This window comes from Penaeus monodon, chromosome 31 (genome assembly GCF_015228065.2).
Source record: "Penaeus monodon isolate SGIC_2016 chromosome 31, NSTDA_Pmon_1, whole genome shotgun sequence".
NCBI lineage: Eukaryota > Metazoa > Arthropoda > Malacostraca > Decapoda > Penaeidae > Penaeus > Penaeus monodon.
Genome location: NC_051416.1, coordinates 33,303,768 through 33,304,691, shown reverse-complemented (window position 1 = coordinate 33,304,691; position 924 = coordinate 33,303,768).

Below are 924 nucleotides of genomic sequence, written 5' to 3'. Positions count from 1 at the left end.
AGGAATCTGAAAATAACTCCTGGCAAATTCTACATTGCATACATTTCTCCCTTTGGACTCGCAGATCCTCCTGTGAGAACCAAGTAATCCTGATTGAGTATTACAGACACAAATATGATGCAAAGTATGTACACAATAAACTTATTTTGTGCGAATGTACACAAATGCCGCTTTACCTGGGCGGGAGATGAGGAAACAGCGCCTTGAAACTTTCTCCCATGCCTCTCGCTTTCAAATGTTTGCAGGATCATGCATTTTCCCCGAGATTTCTGATTTGTGTTCAGCTATCAGAAAAAGGATGCTCTCCCTCTGATCCTCCGAATAACGGATTTGTTTTTCCCGCTGAACAACCATCACCTCGAACTGGTTACATCAGCTGACAGGAGAACAGGCGTACGAATTGTTCGGAAACGACGCATGTTTTGGGCAAGGCTCGAAGTGATTTACGCTCGTTTAAATGATACTGACTAGCGATCCGCCGCAGGTATTCTCATGATCCTGGGGGGGGGGGAGCTTCTGGGAAACCAGTATCTTTGAGTTCCGAGGAAAGTATTTTTGCAAAGCTGAAACTTAACAAATTCATCTGAACTGTTTGGGCTGACCACAAACAATCTAATGAGTGTGTCCCGACTTAAGAGATTAACAAACTCTTTAACAAAAATCCCACAACAATTGTTAAGTCAGACTTTTTAGGACGGTTATTAAATTTACCAATTTAGTATTATTGTTGTATTCACATGCACCACTAATCTGGTCACCCATACCATTGTTAGTCATTTTTATTTTCATCTTAAATGTAGCTCTTTATATATAATATATATAATATTTTTTTTTATCTTTCTCTCTCTTCCATTTCCGTTCTTCTCTCACTTTTATATCTTTTCTGAAAGTAAACTGTGGCTATGGACGTGCGAAGACAAGCAA